This window comes from Uloborus diversus, chromosome 3, assembly GCF_026930045.1.
Source record: "Uloborus diversus isolate 005 chromosome 3, Udiv.v.3.1, whole genome shotgun sequence".
In the NCBI taxonomy this organism is placed as follows: Eukaryota; Metazoa; Arthropoda; class Arachnida; order Araneae; family Uloboridae; genus Uloborus; species Uloborus diversus.
In genome coordinates, this window is record NC_072733.1 from 158,972,636 (window position 1) to 158,989,784 (window position 17,149).

Genomic DNA, 17,149 nt, shown 5'->3' on the forward strand with positions numbered 1-17,149 from the left:
TCATAAAAAAATCAAATTTTCCATTTTTTCCAATTTTTTCCACCATTTCAAAACTTCCGGAATTTTACATCTCTACCCTTAAAACATTCAGACAATCATTTCTTGATCTAAAACAAAATGGCTGAAAAAAAACAAAGTGTTGCCAGATTTTATGTACAAGTATAACTTTAACATAATTCTCAGGTTTCAAATCTCTAATGATTTTGGTACATTTTTGGCTATGGGGTCATGTATCCCCAGTCTTCCCTATCATTGCACATTTAGAATTATTTTATGCGACTTGTATTTTACTTATTATACGAATTCTTCTCATTCTATTTTTAATTATTAAGATTCGATGCTATTCAGGAAAGCAGCATATAGAAGCTCAAAAATAGATTTGTTCCATTGTAACCCGTATTCAAATAGCAAGACAGTATTTTACCATGAAATTCTATTTTTCCTCTTGTGATCCCTATGGTTTTATGTCTCCAGGGAAGTTTCGCTTCTTTTTATGAGCACTCAACTGTAACTCAAACCAGTCAAGATGGAACCATGCACTAAAATAACTAAATATCTTAAGCCATTTTTACAACGCTGAGTAAATGAGGTAAAGTGAGGTGAACGATTCAAAATGTTTTCGCTAAAGCTCTTGAAACTCACATGCATCGTAAAATTACACTAGTTTAAAAGTTTATGTCAAAGTATCTAGTCATAAATCCTTGCTGTTTGCTGTTCAAAGTTTTTCCGTTCTTTGCTTACAGATATCCTTTTTGAATCTTAAGAAAAGTGTTGGAGCATCATGAAGGCGATTCGTGGATTTTCAAAAACTCATTGAGTTAAAATAGATTTCGACTAAACAGATTCAATATTTTCATTTTCCTGAAGAAGGTTTCTTTGCAGCAAGTTTTACTCTGAATGAAATGTTACATATGCTTGGTGATTCCTCCTATAGTCCTTGTTCAAATAAATCTAACATTGTATACCCATTGAAATATAGTTTAACTGTATACCTAACTTGCTATAACCCATGTTTAAAGTTATGTTTCGTACATATGTCTTGCATATAGTTGAAAACCAGTAAGAAAAAAGAAAAACGGTGGAAAAAGTATTTTTATTTTCTAATAAAAAGAAAAATAATTGCAGTACTGAAGAGTACTGAGTAGGGGTTATTATACAAGAAGGAGAATGTGGGCAAAATAAAATGGTGAAATATTTTCTCTTTTTTTTTTCTTTTTTTTTTGTGCCTCCTATCCGGTAATTTAACCGTATAGTAACGCATGTATTCTGCGCCAGTGAGGAAAAAGGTTAACTATGAAGATCGAATTATGTGATAATGCAATCAATTTTCAAAAATTGATAATTATACATGGTAATATTTTGTAGTAAGTTAAAAATTATTTTTAATTGCATAAAACGATAACAATTTAGTTATTAAAATTTTAAATATTGACGCGTACTAATATTCCCGACAGTATTCTTTTATTTCATACTAAGCTTATTTTGGTTTTAGATATTTTGTTCAATTAGTGAAATGCATGTCGGGCAAAGTGGGCAGGGCAAAGTGAAATACAGTGACCGCCGCTTACAGGAATCGCGTTTGTTCTAAACAGTTTTGATTCCATAAAGCTGTTGATTCAATAAAGCGGCTAGTTCAATAAAGCTGAATTATATTCTGTTTTCGACGATTTGATTCATTAAAGCGACTGGTTCATTTAACCACTGAATCAATTAACTGGCTTCCACTGTAGTTCATTTTCGTTTTCTAATTCAATCAATTATTATATGACTTACGAATTCATTTGTTAATTAAGTCATTTACAATCCTTTATCTAATAATTGACTTGTTTATTTATTCACTCACTTATTTTCTCATTTATGCACTTGCAATTTTGGTATTCCTTTTTTTTTCTCACATATTTATAAAATAATTAATGTTTTGTTTATTGTTTCATTATCTATTCATTTATTCATCTATTCCTTTATTTACTCACTCAAAACTATTTTTAATAATCAAATCGAAAATATTTCATTACATTTTTTATTTGTTTCGCCCAGAGGAAAAAAAAGAAAAATGCCCCCCCCCCCTTTTTTTTGAAGGCACAAACTAAATGCCAAAAAAAAGAAAAAAAAACAAGATAATGATTTAATACAAGTTTCATTAAAAAATATATTGCTCTTTATATAAATTTCCAATTTGTTCTGTTTGTAAACAGTAAGTTACCTTAACTATTTAACTTTGCCTTACATTCCTCTACATTACATTGTTTCTCATTTTCTATGGAATTATCTAAAATGACGTTTTGAACCTTAAAGAAACATATTAGGGTAGACCGGGGTACGTTTACGCAGAGCCTTTTCTCAAAAACGAGTTATAACTGGAGAGTCAACAGTCATAGCAGATTGATGCTACTCCCTAGCAAATATTCTCACTAGTGTTTGAGCATTAGTCGAGCTTCAGTCTATCATGCAGAAAGAATAATCTGTTTTCTACCAAGCCGAGTAAATTTTGTGTTGAACGTTTTGAAGCTTATTGTGAATGAATAATACTTTGCTAAAAACAAATAAACACATAAAAAATAGCAGAATTTTACCCTTTTTTGTGAATTGTATTTGTATGGGCAGAAAAGTTATTAATTTTTTTGCACAGTAAAAATAAATCCAAACTTGTCGACGGGGCACGTTTGCGCATTTTCATCGGGGCACATTTACGCATGTTCTTACTACTGTGTCTTACTTCTAAACGGGTCTTGGACGCTTTTTTCGCTCTGTACTGTTTCAAACCTTTAGTATTTTCAGGTTATTTGATTTTAAAAATTAACCATTCATTATAAATTAAGTAAAAGATTCGTATCTTATAGCTTACAATCATAGAGTGATGTCTTCATACTTGTTCAGCTTTTACTTTATACACTATTCAGCCTCTGATACATTTTCTTTATTTTAAAGATGGTAAGACATATTCAAACAGCACCACGTTAGATGTCAAAATAATTAGAAGACATATCAATAAATCAAATCCAAGTATTTTTCCCAGTAAGCCTTCCACATCATCACATATGGACTACCCCAACTGAGACCATTTGAAAAAGTAGGACCAAAGCTTAAGAACCAGGAAAGGAGAAAAAAGGGGATGCTCACAATCCTAACTGATACTCCGATTAAAGAAGCCCTCAGACAAGAGCAGTCAGTAGCAACAAAGAAAGAAACTAAATGGGCAGACAAAACAAAAAGGAGAAATTACTTTACAAGTGTATAAGTTTCTATTGAAGCAGAAATAGAAGATATCAAAGAAAAAAGTATGAAACCGAAACCTGCGAGAGGGAAATGTTGGTACACTCTGTAAAAAGGAAATTAATGAATGATATTGTTTACAAAGTAGAGAATTGCGCTTGCATCTATTGTTTGAAAGCACACAACGAATCGAAAAAAGGATAAGACAGGCTTCAACGTCTTAGATGTCAAAACGCAGTCTCATGACAAGTATGCGGAAAGAAATACTTCATTTCTGTTAGTAAAATTTAACATTGATGAAGAAGATGACTAAATAGTTTCTGTTTTTAAACAGCAATAAGTCCTATGATTTTAGTTTAACCTATAAAATGATCTGTGATTATTTGTGATTTAAGTGTTTTAAGACAAATAAAATATTTAAATTTGGTTAAAAGGTATTTACTTATTATTTAGTATTATTTTTAATATGCGTAAACTTGCACCGTGTTTGGGGCAAGTTTACGCAACTGACTTGGACTTAAAAAATATTTTTTTACGGTTAAAAACACAAGCTGAGCAACAACTGAATATAAAAATTTTGACTTCATTAACTGCTTCATAAAACCACAATGTCTAAAATTTCCTAGGTTCAAACATAAAAATTAGAAAAATCATTGAAAAAAATCCTTGTAAATGTGCCCCGGTCTACCCGAATAGTATTCAACTACCCGAAAACTATGAACTATAATACTTAAGGAGTATTAACTATAGCATAATTACTTTTTCTATTTATTATTGAGAAATTTTTCCAGCGCAGAATTAAATCTGTAATATTCTAAAGTTACTTTGAAACTGACTGGAGAACATGTTTTTAAGTTTAAAGGGAGCGTAAGTACTAATATTATCATAAGTATCTTCATCGTTATAGTAGCGTAGTACTTTTTTAGACAGGTTTTTTTTTCTTTGGTAAGCATTTTAATATGTGATGTAGCAAACATTTTTTTTTTCAAACATTGTGCAAAATGTCTCTGCTTGAAATCTGATCGCAATTATTTGCAACTGCACTCATCACTCCCTTTTAAGTTTCCTAAATAAGTTTATTTCTAACTACAGATAGAGGAGCTGTAAACACTAGTTGCAGTTGAATAATTAAAATTGGTCAATAGTTAATGAAAGAATCTCTTTACTGTTCGATCGTACCAAGAAATTGAACGTAATCGAATAAATCCAAAGTATACCTTGTTTTGCAATTTAATGTCTTAATTTTTAGTCTCCAGTTACTGTTTTGTATTGCGTTTTCCGGTGATAATAACTCCTTTTTTTAGTAGTTTTTCACGGGTTTAGGAATAACGGTTATTATAAAACAGTATTCATGAATACCAAAAAAAGGTGATCAAAAAACAGGAAAGAATTCTTTTTCTTCTCAGTACAACTTTGAAAAAAAAGAAAAAAAAAACCTCAAAAAATTAAGTAACAAAATAATACAATCGATAATACTTGATATCAGACATAGAATTTTTTTCCCAGAACAGGTCAACATTTTATGGTTGTCTGTGTGGAATCAAAAAAGGGTTCTTTTTTCAAATGACTCAATAACTCATTTTTGTAGATACTGCAGTGTACTTGCCTACGGCAGTATCGATCTTTGTCTCGTTGCAAAAGGCGATTACCAACTGTGCATAATTTCGTGCTGCAGTTATTCGAAGTTGAATTAGTTCGAATACAATAAAGTCTTTCAATTGAATGATTTCCTTATTTAAGGAAATAATATTCTAAGCATCATCATTTACCGTGTCCTAGTGTACACTTCATATTCTTATACTTTGCATGTGCACAGTATAATGAGTACATCTCATCTCATGGCACAATGCCATGAGATGAGATGTGAAAATTTTCTTTGTTTTAGTTGCAGTGACTGTCTAAAACCAAAAACAAAATAATAGTTCCACAGTATTAAACTAAGTGTATCAATACTTTTGTTGCCAAAAATATTCTTAGGAAAAGGATTAAACTCGCATCCTATTTTTCCTAAAAAGAACAGTTTGATATTCATAAGACTATAAAACATAGAACCTATAAAAAAGACAAGCAGGAAATTGGAGGAGCTGACAAAAATCTGATAATGGTTCTATTTGATGGGAGAGATGTCCGGCAATGTATTCTTCGCAAGAAAGAAAGAGCCCAGTTCTAAAGCGAATATAGAAAGAACGGAAAGAGAGTATTGGTTCTGATTACGTATTAATATATGCTTACAGCTGTGTTCGTTTCTATGCATTTTCTTTAATCTTTGAAGTACACAATGCTTATATTTTCTCTTTAGTATGCTTTACTGGGTTGTGTGGTTTTATGTAATTGAGTATTTCATTTAAAACATCACCAGTCAAAGACTTGAACCAACATCTACAATACTACTACGAATCAATGAAACTACCTTTCATTCAATATTATTATGGCTTCTCCAAAAATCTAGTGAGTCTACATTGGTGACACGGGATCTTAGCGGGTAACATATTCGTGCAAATACACTAAGAAGGCTTGGAAATAATCAAAAAACAGATTTCAAAGATTTTACTACATAAAAGTTACTACAGCAGATAAAGATTCAAACGTAAATAGTTGGACAATCACCTCAACATTTCTGCAATATACTCACTATACTTCAATCAGTGCGTAAAAGAAAAATATGAACCGGATAAAAAGTGGGTTTATTCAAAAGTTCTCAATGAAGAAATCAGTTTGTCTTTGCACTCGCCAAAAAATTACACTAGTGACATTTGCGACAAATTACATTGTGAGTTTAAAAATGAAAAAACTCTTGAAAATCTCAACAGAATTAAAGTTAAAAAAAGAAAAATAATTAATGGAAGCTTTACTCGGATATTATTTAAAAAAAGAAGAAGCCGTGCTAATAACTGATGGAGAGTCGTTTTGTCTGAGCTCTAACACTGCCCTCCAACTCCAGATTTGAAGAGCTTTCAAACTTTTCAACCAAGAAAACTCTAGACATTACATAGTAAGGGAGTGTGGAGCAAATTGAAATGGTTAAGATCTTTCAAAATGAACAAATAGGAAATTCGTTTTGAAAATTACAGCACACAAAGAAAGTACAACGTATTTTATAATAATACTTGCACTGCAACATTATTTTTCATTTTCGAAAATAAATTTGTGCTTTAAAAAAAATGGAAAACTTTCACTTTTTTTCTTTTTTTTTCATGAGGCAAAGTGAAATATTAAATATGTTTCTAATGAAATAATTTCTATTCGAAACAAAAAAATAATTTTGATCAAATTAATTAGTGAACAAAATATTGAATGAATAAATGAAAAGGTAAGGAAACAAAAAACTAAATTAATGAATGTATTAATACATGAAGGAAAACGAGCTGATGTGTGTATCACATGACTTCCTTTTACTCCAATTTAATGTCATTTTCTCATTACTGGCAGTTTTAATATGATTCAATAGTTTACTCTATAAATATCACAAACAGTGACCAAATTGAAACCAGATTTAAAAAAAAAAAAATCCCCAAATTTCTCGCCAAGTTGGCGACAAAACTTGGTGACCAAAAGACTGGCGATATATCGCCAAGTGTCCGCCAAATTATAACACCACGTGAGTTTACATCGAAATTAACAATGATTCCCCCCCACAAAAGGGGCAAAAGACCCTCTTTGAAGCATACGAATGCAACCAAAAAAGAAGGTGCACAACTAGACCCCACTAGGAGTCTATGTACCAAATTTCAACTTTCTAAGACATTCCGTTCTTGAGTTATGCGACATACATGCACACATACGCACGTACATACAGACGTCACGAGAAAACTCGTTGTAATTAACTCGGGAATAGTCAAAATGGATATTTCGGGTGTCTGTACGTTCCTAGGCACATATCCACGTGTGGTCAGGTTGAAAAAAAAAGTCAACATTCATTTGGGGTCGAGTAAAATGGAAATTAAGACCGATTTGTGGGGGAAAAGTTTTTCGCGAACACAATACTTCCTTTTTTGTAAAAGGAAGTAATAAATGAGTGAGTAAACGAGTGAATGAATAAGAAAATAAGGGAATGAATGAATAATTAATTGAATTTTCAAATGATGGATCGTAAATGAATAAATAAATCAGTGGGTTCGTAAAGAATTAAGTGAGTAAACGAAAAACACTATTTCACTGTGCCCAATCCACTTTGCTCCGCATGTACATGACTAATTGTACAAAATATTTAAAGTACACATTAGCTAAATGTTACCTCAAGGAGTACTGCATCAAATAATAGAAGACCTCGATTAATATTTAATATGCTGATAGCAAGAACTTTATCATTTTAGTAAAAAAAAAAAAAAAAAAAAATTGAAAATTGAAAATTGACTATATTGTTAAATGCTTTAATTTTCGGCGGCAATTTTTCTCTGACTAGAATATACTATGCGTGCTACTACATTCTAAAACATTACTTGATAGTTAAACTAAAAGCAGAGTAAATGTTTCACTATTTCACTTTGCCCCGCTATTTCACTTTTCCCCACATTCCCATACTATTCCTGGCACAACCAGGGATAAAACTTGAGGTATGATTCGGAATGAAGTGACAGCCGGTCGAAGGAGGAAATAAAATTCTTGTTCATCATGCTTGTTCACTTAGACCAGTGGTTCCCAACCTTTTCACGTAGCTATTCCCTTTTCACCAACTAAGAAACCCGCGACCTCCTTAGTATCCTCCGCGTGTGTGTATATCTATCTATCTATCTATATATCTATATATATATCTATATATATAAAAATCTCGTGTCACGATGTTTGTTCGGGGTAAGCTCCGAAACTGCTCAACCGATTTTTCTCAAATTTCATATCTATGTGTCATTTGGTCCAACTTAAAAGATAGGATAGTTTTTATAATTTTTATTGCAAATTTCATATTAATTATGCAATAATAGTGTGAATTAATTGTTTAGTTCGAAAAATTCTTAATAGATGGCGGTGTACGTTAATTAATCGATATAACTCTAACATCGTATGACTTACTGCTAAAAACACCATGACAAAAATTTAGAAATTTTGCTTAGAATTTCCATATAACATTTCGGGATATTACAGGTTATTATTCACTTCCTGAGAAAATCAACTATATTTTTCAAAACGTTTCCTTGAATTGCTACAAATTGCAGATTTCACATCGTTGTGAAAAATATTTTTCTCCACCAGTATCAAGATTAATTAAACGTATTTAATAGGTGTATCGGTTTCAGAGCGATTACGGTTCGTCCAGATTGACTCAACACCCAATGAGTGCGGAAAGATATCTGGATCACGAAGCTTTGCAAGAATTGCAGAGGAGTGACATTCCAGATACCTGCTTGAGAGTCCGTCTTCGCGTTGGCAATGCGTGCATTAATGCTTTGAGAGCTTTCTTAGAAAAGCAGGAAGGTTCCAGGCTATTATACTAAACCTGCGTTAGGCTTCTCTGAAGGTGCCAGAATCATAACTGCCTTTAACCACGAAGACTACTGAATTCTTCAAAAACATTCAAGGTTAATTTCAGGAAGGTTAATGAATTTAAGCGGAAAACAATTATTTTCTTTATTTTGTTCCCCAAGAGATTTTTAATAACATTAATTCTTGCAAAGATACGTTCGCAAAAGAAAATTGCAGTGACAATTGCATCGTCAAGCATTGCTGCTACTTTTTTTAGATGGTAGACGAACAGGACATTCAGCTTTAAAGTTGTCTATTAGATATTCATAACAAACAAAATGCAATGTGTAACCTTAAAGGAAAAAAAAAAACGTGGAATGGCTATAGTGTTGCAAGAGAGTGAAATTAAAATTTGGGATAAGTGTACTATGGATCATGAGTAAAAGCATTCATTCGAAGCACATCGTAGGATTGTGCAAGATTTGAACGGCAACGATAAACTTTTAGGCGAAATTGTCTGAATACTGTCTGGGGACTTCCAGCAGACATTACCAGTTATTCCGATGTAATCAACGCATGTTTAAAACAATCGTTTTTATAGAGTAATGTCGAGATAATGCGATTGACCATGAACATGCGAGTATAAACGTAAAATAATCTAATCCCACAAGTATTTTCTAAGCAATTGCTGCGTATTGGAAACGTGAAATTGAACTGTATCAAAATATGCAGTACAACAAATAGCCAAATTCTACACTGCCGTTGAGACAAAAAGTAAACTAATTGAGAGTCTATTCCCAGATAAAATTATTTTTTTTTTAAAATCATAATTGCCTCTGTAATCGCGCTGGTTTTGTAGCAGTTTTGTTTTTGGTAAACATTCCCGAACAGACAGGAATATTTGTGGATCGTCAATTGTCGACTGTCAAATACATATCCCGATGCATGTCGCAAATTGTGTTTATTGGTCGCACAAAGTTATTGGGAGTTGACACTTTCTAATGCAGGTTTGACATAAGGAGAAACAGTATTCGTCAACTGTTTAAAATAGTTTTGACGACATACTATCCAACACAATCATCATTTTTTAAGGAGAAACTATATAACTTTCACGTTTGAAGACGTATTTCATAAAGTTTAACAAACACACAAATGTCCAAATCCAGATTTTACACCAGAGATGAATATGAAGCTTTAGTTTTAACTGAAGGTTTTTGCGTTTCAATTTCAAATTTGCCTCTTAGTTATTATGATGTGCCGTCACTTGATAGTTGGGCCACCGACTTAGTTAACACTGATTTGCAACGTATAACAACAGAGCAATGACGCTGTCTTAGCTACAATTATTGCGAATAATAAGCCATTACTGACGGCTGGAAAAAAATTTCCCCATTGATGCTGAACAAGCCTATACAGTTGTCGATGAAAACAAAGCAGTAAACATTCCAACTGAATTTTTTAATTCCCTGGATACACCAGGAATGCGACTACACGATTTCCGGTTGAAAATTGGCTCAACAATTTATTCTTTTTCGCGATTTAAACCCACCTAAATTACGCAACGGTACACGTTTCTTCATTAAAAGTCAACAATTTTGACGGGAAAGTTTAAAGGAGAAATGTTTGTGTTGCCACGTAATCCATTAATAGCGTCATAATTTTCAAACACATTTGAAAGGCTTCAATTTTTGATTTGTTTAGCTTTTGCAAAGACCATAAATAGATCTCAAAAACAAACAATGTCTTCTTTCGGTTTGGACTTGAAACATAAATATTTCTCTCATGGGCAACCATATATCGCCTACTCACAAATGGAAAGTTATCATACTTTTCATATTAGCAAAAGACTGGTTAAGCAAGAACATTGTGCACAACTTAGTGATTAGACAGTTTTCAGTTTTCAAATAATAAAAACAATAGTTCGAAGTCAATGTTATCTACTTCATTGAAAAAATTTAACTTTTATATGTTTTTAATTTAGTTAGTGTATTTTGTAAAGAAGTTATTGATTACAAACTATAGAGAAAGCAGAGGTGAATAAAATGTAGTGTAGAATCTAAAAGTGTATGGTGGTTTACGCTTAGTTTCTACATTCGGTTATTTTACAATCAGTTTCGATATTTACTATCACTTTCAAGTTATTTTTGCTTTTTTTTTTGCCAAAATCATACTTACAAAATTTACTAAGCGTAAGTATAGTGCTTTTCTATAGAAAATTTAGTTAGTACTTACTGAATTCAATAAGTACTTTCTTCAGCCTGCACTGTAAAAAAAAAAAATCCGAAACGATACAGAGTAAAAATTTTCGATACTTGCTTGCAGTTCTGGCTAAGCTTTGGCTATGTTTGTATTACTGATTATAGAAGTTCCTTAATAAATCAGAAAGGTGCGAAGCTTTTTTTTTTTATCCCTTCTTAAGTTTACACTAAAGTTCCAGAAACACGACTAGCTTCAAACGGGAAGATCTTCGAATTTTTCAAGTGGCTTCCGATATAATTTCAGGAAGGTTATTAACTTTTATCAGAAAACTTTCCGGGTTTTGGTATGACATGTTACTGGCAGAAATTGGCCACATCAGCTGCCCATAATTTTCCAGGAACATTTATGAATCGTTTTTACATTGAATCACGCCCATTATCAATCTCATATGTTTTAAAATCGGCTATACTATTTTAAGCTCTAATAAAAATATTTATTTGATTCTATCAAAATAATGAGTAAAAGTTTATTTTCATCCAAATTTTTTGCCACAGCAACGCGTGGCTGGGTCAGCTAGTATATATATATATATATATATATATATATATATATATATATATATATATATATATATATATATATATATCACGGTTCTTTCTAATTGAGGTGGTTGCTTGGTGAGCAAAAAGCTTCCCGCCAAACAAGATAAACAATTTGAAGGATCTTTCCATATTTCTGAGGAGTTGAAGGTGGGAGGAGGAAAGCGGAGAACAGGGAGGATGATAGTTTGGCAAATACTTGGCGTGCAAACTAGATATCATGACTTTTTAAGGCTGAGGGTTTTTTGGTTTAGGATGAAAGCTTTCGTTTTTTTGTTGAGGAATTAAAGGTTTTCTTGGCTGGGAAATTTTTACAACAGGGTTGTTTTTACTGATATATACAGTCGAGCCCGCTTATTGGAATATCTGTTAAAGGAATATCCCGTTTAATGCAATGAACTTTTAAAACAACAAAGAACTGAAACAAGTTATTTTAATCCCTATTAATAGAATATCCCGCTTTTTAGAATATATTTTCATGTATTTTCATGGCAAATTGGCTATTCCATTAAGCGGGTTTGACTGTATATATATATATATATATATATATATATATATATATATATATATATATATATATATATATATATATATATATATATATATATATATATATATATATGTGTGTGTGTGTGTGTGTGTTTGTGCGTGCATGCGCAGACATTACGCATATATTACATTATAACTCAAGGTGCTTGAAATATTGTGTTTCAGCGTAATGTGCGTTTTTTTTTTTTATTATTTTATTTCTACAACAAGTGCAGAAAAGTAAGAAAAATATAGCCTCGATAATGTTAAACATACATTTCGGCACTTTTAAAGTTCTTGCGTTTTAGCAGTGGCTAATGCAGGATTTGGTTTTCTCCAACTTTCAATGAAGGTAATAAAGGAGGTAAAAGAGTTGGGAGGGGGGGCGTAGGAAGATCCTCAGTTTTTTCTCAAAAGTATCTACAGCACGATAGAGATAAAGAGTCCCGATTTATTTTTGGTGGGGGGGGGAGGAGGAAGTGTCATGACTAGCATTATGCGCAAACAAATTAATATAATCTACAAGTCGTAAGTGTAACATTCGCAATGGTCCTACCTCGGAAATTGCTAAAAAATTGTAGTACTAAAATAGCAGTTTATACGATCTCTGGTGATGTTCGGAGGAGGAGCAGCTTCAAGGACTTTTATGAACGGTTGAAGCTCGGAGTCTTGCCTTTGAAATTTCTCAAAGTCCTAAAAATGAAGTTTTAACCGATTTTTTAAGATGAGGGAGGGCGAAGTGCGTAAGGATGCTCTCTAAGTTTTAAAAGTTGAAAATGATCTGTCCTAAATAAGCTCAGTTGTAGACTATCTTTGTTGAAATTTAGGGAAGAAAAGCGGTTTGGGCGACCTTACCCGGAAACTTTTGAGTTAGAGGTTCTAAAAACGCATTTATAGGCCATCTTAGTAAACATTTTGGAAAAGGTTTGGATTCGGGCCCCTCCCCTGGAGTTTTTTCGGAATTGATGTTCCAGAAACGAAATTTTAGACGAACTTTAAGGATGTGTGCGAGAGAGAGGATTTCGGGTACTCCCAAAAGTTTTTTTCGAAATTTAAGTCTAAAAAACAAAATCGCTGGTTACCTTTGATGACAAGAGGAAATGTTCGGAAACCTTCATCCAGAACTTTTTTTTGAAATTTAAGCCCTAAAAGCGAAATTTTATATGATCTTTAATTAAGTGAAGAGGGACAAGCAAGCACTCCTCTGGATTTTTTTTTTTTCGAAACTAAAATTCTAAAAATCCATTTTTTTCACACTTTTTATAAAGTTCGAATACGAAAGGGGTTGGGGCTCTTCCCCGGAATATTTCCAAAATTAAACTTTAAAAACGCAATTGCAGGACACCTTTTAGGATAAGGGGCGGGGCTTAAATAATCTCTCACAGAAATTATTCGAAATTGAAGTTCCAAAAACGAAATTTTAGACGATTTTGGATAATGTTAGAGGGATGGTATTCGGGACTCTGTCGCGGAAATTTGTAGTGATTGAAGTCCCTAAACCAAAGTTTATGACAATCTTAGAGAATGTTCTGAGATCACGTATTCTTGCATGAGAGGGGGAGGGGTTGCTGTAACCTCATAGCCCTTCTCTCCTGGATTCGCCATTGCGCTCAAGTATTGATGCTACTCTAAAATGATGCTATTTTTCCCCTATTTATTTTAATTTTTCAGCTGTGCAGTATTTTATTTTTAAATACAGGGATAATGTCGTGACCTTCTAAGAAATCTTACGGGGAACCCCTGACTTCGACGAAGGAATAACTTTAAAATTCTGAAAAACCTACTGAAAACAAAGTATGGACTGATAATAGCAGTCATTATAATATAAATATCAATGTGATTATCATGTATATATGGATGTAAAAAAATATCTTCTTCATAAGAAAAAAATATGAATTTCTACTTGCTGGACACACAAACACACACATGGAAGTTGATGGAAAGAATACTGCTAAAGAGCAAGGTGAAAACAATTTAAAAAACACTCTCTGTCCAACAAGTGTTTGGGCTAATTTTATTGGTTCATGTTTAAGAAAAACCAGTTTGTTGTAAAAAGGATGGACCTTTAAGATTTTCTAGGATTTCTTTATTTGATAAGCAAAGAAGCTACATTTGTTTCGTGAAAGAGAAACATCAATAAAGGTCCCATTTTAATATCGAGCGCGGTTTTGTTACATCTTCGAAAAGAATGCAGCAAATTGTATTATTAGAACAGTTATGCATATAAAGCCTTTAAAGCAGTTGAATTAAAAAGAAATAAAAGAGAAGATACGGTTGTTGTTAGAAATAGACAATGTCGTCCTTTTTTAATAATCCGTTCTTCTGCAGATCGTTCTTTTTTTTAAAAAAAATCAGAATATTGAATTCGTTCATTTGAACGGATTCGCTCATTTAAAAAAGTTGCAGGTGACCTTTTTGCGAGAGTTACTCAAGCACATTAAAATGTTTCATTTAATCAGTAATATTCTTTTAAAGTTAGACAAGTAAAAATACCTAACGGTATGCAAATATGCAAATTCTTATATATCATTTCTGAAGCCTGTTTTTGGTTTCTACGCGAGATTTTCCTCAATTCTTGATAGATTTCTTTGATTTACACCTTATTTTAAACCTTATCGTGCAGGCTACTGACGAAAAATAGACCCACGGTCTAAAAATTGTTTTTTTCGGGCAAAAATACCTGTTTTAAAGAACCAGAATGAGGTTTTCGGTTAAATTTATAACTTTAACTTGCACTGTTACCAACAGAGCTGAATAGCTTGATCGGCAGAGCGTTCGACGGGTAATCAGGAGAATGCGTGTTCGGACCCACATCCGGACAATCTGCATCAAAAAATTAGAAAAATATCGCGCATTACATGAACAATGAATAACAAATATGAGGGAATACATGAGGTAGAAACGCTCCTAGCTGTTATGAAAACTTGATGCAACACGGAGCTAAATTAATACTCAATTGTAAGTTTTTTTTTTTTTTTTTTTTTTTTTTTTTTTTTTTTTTTTTTTTTTTTTTTTTTTTAAGCTTTGGCTCCGGGAAGAAAATTAAAGCATAATGTAAGCGAAAATATAAGTATCAGGTTTAAGATTTCATACTACATTGGAATTGTTTTTTGTTCAGTAAAATATAGTAAACCGTATGTCGAAATATAGATTCTTCTAATGAGTTTTTGGCTCTTTGTACAAATAAAAACAATACTACCTCAATTTAAAGGGCAATATATATATTTTTCTTCTTTTTGCAAAAAAAACAAATAGCGTATCACATTTTTACTACATTTGAAAAGCTACGCTTAAAAAAGAACTTAGTTCAAATTATTTTGTATATTAACCGTGCTGTTAAATGATGAACACGTACTGCCATCTAAGCCATAAGGGTTCAAACAGCCTGCGATAACAAATTGTAAAAAAATTTTCAAAAATAAAAACACTTCTCGGCAAGAAAAAAAAATACCTGTGTTTTTTTTTCGGTAGATTGTTCGGCTATAAACTGTCTGAACTTCCGGCCAGTTCGGGCTGTCTGACATAATAGCAAATTTACAGTAATATTACGCATTACATGTACTCATAACATACAACAGATAACACACGTAATAAAATAAATGCAGTGGGAATGCTATTTGGTGTTTCGACTCCTTTATGCAGGCTACAGTTATCATTCAGATAAGTTGACTGCTAATCGAAGGGTGTTCTTCCCTTTTTTTTTAAGCTTTGACTCCGTCTAGACCACTGAGCATAATGTAAGCATAAAAAAAAGTATTAGTTGTACCTCAAGGGAATCCTTTTTGTGCAGAAAAACATTTTCATTGTATGCTGAAATGTAGATTTTTCTAATAGCAGTGTTCTAACTTTTGTACAAATGAAAAAATACTACGCCAAATTAAAACTACGAGTTTCAACCAGTAAATCTTTAATTATTTATTCGAATGCAATATAAAACATTAAAATTATTATCAACTTCATTAGTAAGAAATCATTTTCTACTCCTCTGCTTTCGGCTGAAAAAAAAAAAAAAAAAAAAAAAAACATTTTGTCTACGTTCGAAAAATTACACTTAAAAAACGGACTCAGTTCAACTGGTTTTGGTTTTGAATTTTAAGTGTTCGATTAAAAGAAAAACAAGTGCGGGCTTTTAAGCCGTACAGGTTAAAGAAGCCTGCTATGGGAAATTGTTGAATATTCAAAAATAAAAACACTTATTTTTTCAACCGAATTTATTACTTCTCTAGAATGTTTGTTTCAATCGCTACGTGAGATCTTCCTCATTCTTTAATCAAATTCCATGTTTAACGAATAATTTTAAAGTGTATCATGCTGGCTAATGACAAAACATAAACGCATGATCATATTTTTTTTCCTGCAAAAAACATTTTTTGCTGCTTTTTGTTCGCATTTCTTCAATGAATAGCATTCGAAAAGGAAGGCGTAATTCCTAGGTTTATTGGAAAGTCGTGCTGTTAATTAGAATGGCGCCAGTTCGAATTCGTGCCACTAAATATCTCTTTAATGTTTCTTTTTTTTTCCGTCAGATGTTCACATGGGCAGGACTGTATTTGCCACAACCTGTTTTTTCACATGCAAAATTACTGATTTTTCACGTGTCACTCAGCCACACTTTTAATGATATTTATATTTGCATTGAAAATACGTGCAACCAAAAGGGTAGCGATGATCAAATTATCACAACGTTGCATTTAACGAGGTTTTGTTACTGATGTCTTCAAATTACATGCCTTCTCTTGTGCGCTTACTTTTTTCCGTTTACTTTTTCGGTTTTTCTTCATAATATTCTTTCTTTGAAATTTTTAAAGAGAGAAATCACTTATGAAACGATTCGAAGCACAGTGCAGAGTTCCGCACGGGTCGACTAGTAAAAACTTAATAAAAAAACATTTCATTTAGGTTAACGTGTATAAGGCAATCATGGATCATTTTGTGAAATATTTCTTGGTGATCAAGGCAGGGATGGCGACGTAAGACATGACATCTGTTTTCTTCCTCAAAAGTTGCAGTTGAAGGTTTGATTTCAACATGGTACAAAGTTGGATAAGTAAATGTTATTTAAGTAAAAAAAAATAATAATATAAAAAAAATACGCTCATGTAACGTCAGAATACGTCTTGAAATAAATACCGAATCACATGAAACATTTTCTGTGTCAAAGAAAAACTAAAAAATAAATAAATAAATACCTAAAAGCGATACGAACTATTTAT